Here is a 1,844-nt window from a genome sequence, read left to right as displayed (position 1 = left end):
CGCTCTCTAACAAACGCTATAATTCTCAACGAACTTCTCACGTGCTCAACTTCAACAATACTCTCTGACTGCAGTTCAATTACTCATTACACTGTTGTCCCGTCACGTTGTCAACGTCTTATATATATACAAGACTAACACATATCTAGTAAATGCTAGGGCATTCTTGAAGGAACAGGATATTTCTAGAAAACGGGTGGCGTGATACTAGTCACGTGATCTCGCTGACGCAACAGTATTAATTACGTGTTTAGATCATTAGCCTATGACTGGTTGAAGCTAAGCTCATGAACAATGAGTTTAAAAAACAGTGATTGGCTACAAATCGATAAAACTATATTTGTATTCAAGTTGCAATGTCAAATTAAAGTTGTTATGTTCTAAACTACTGCGACTTTCCTCCTAGGAAGCTTTGAATGTTGTATTAAGCTCTGAAAAAAATAGGAAAATTCACAGACATGAATTATTACGTTTGGAGGATAATAAAATTAACTCAAAATCAAAATATGCAAATTTTAAATATTTTTTATGTACAGTGTTGCAAAGCTGTTCTTATGTTGCCAGGATCCTTTAAATTATATTGTTAAAGTAATTCAACGTTAAGTCCATGTAATAACATCAAATTAGTTTTATTTCCTTCGTAGCGTTTCTTTACAGACTTTACTATTTGTAATTTGAAGTAGGCCTAGGTTTATAGTCACGCTAACAGCACTGTAATAACTTAAAAATAAACTTATTGTTACGTCTCTGGTCGTTGGTTAATTTTCCGTAGAAATTCTTTCCGAAAAACTTCAGCGATACAAGTCCTTTCTTAAATAAAACTAGTTTATTCTTTCTCAATACAACTTTGCAATACACTTAATTTCCACAGTCACTTTAACTTAAATACACGCTATAATTCACAACGATTCACACATTTTAGTTACGGTCACTACCGAGCTTGACTCAATTGTCCGTATCTATCTCTGCTTGTCTGCAATTCGATTAATTATCTCGCTTTATTTGCCTGCTTATATACAGGAATAGAGGGCGTCTAGCAAATACTGGATTATTCTGATGTTCCCCGATCCTTGTATATACTCATTACGTGTTACCAGGGTCACGTGACTTCCGCTGTCGTAACATTATTTATACAAAGTAACTCAGTTAGCGCGAAAGCTGACACTGATCCAAAAATATAAACGCACTGACTGATTCATTTTACCGACTAGAAAACAACTTTCAATCTTCTTGATGCCTCACTGTTTCTCAACAAGCTTACTTGGCCAATTGACTGTATAAATATAAGCCAATATGCAGGCTTAGAGACAGTATGCGCGCTATGGGGGAGGATAGATATTAGAAAAGATAATCGAAATCAGTCAACTCGTATTCACTACTTTACACGTCACTGTACATTAATTTATTTATAATCTAATATTTGTACTAAGTATTTCGCAAAGCCTCCCATTCATCAAAATTTCCGAATATTATATGACTAACTTGATCTTAATGTTGTATTTAAAAAATATAGCTTATAACTGTAAAATTAAATAACTAATGAAATTTTATTGAATAAATTTCAACTCTGATTTTCTGTTTTTCTACTTTGCGGAAGAAAGACAACAAATTTATTTATTTTTTATGTTTATGCAATGTTGAAGTTCCATGAAGGCGTGAAAGATATAAAACTCACTTTCAAAGAGTTTGTTTGGGGAAAACAATCCTGCGAGCTTTTGTTATCTGGACGTGAATCTATATAAATAGAATAGTACTGTCTGTTGTATGTCCATGTAACTACTTCGCAGGGTGTGGATGGGACCTTCATTAAATTGGTATGTAGGTCCATGCAGGGGTACTAAAAC

This window comes from Limulus polyphemus, unplaced genomic scaffold, assembly GCF_000517525.1.
Source record: "Limulus polyphemus unplaced genomic scaffold, Limulus_polyphemus-2.1.2 Scaffold3982, whole genome shotgun sequence".
Lineage (NCBI taxonomy): Eukaryota > Metazoa > Arthropoda > Merostomata > Xiphosura > Limulidae > Limulus > Limulus polyphemus.
This window is presented reverse-complemented; position numbering follows the sequence as displayed.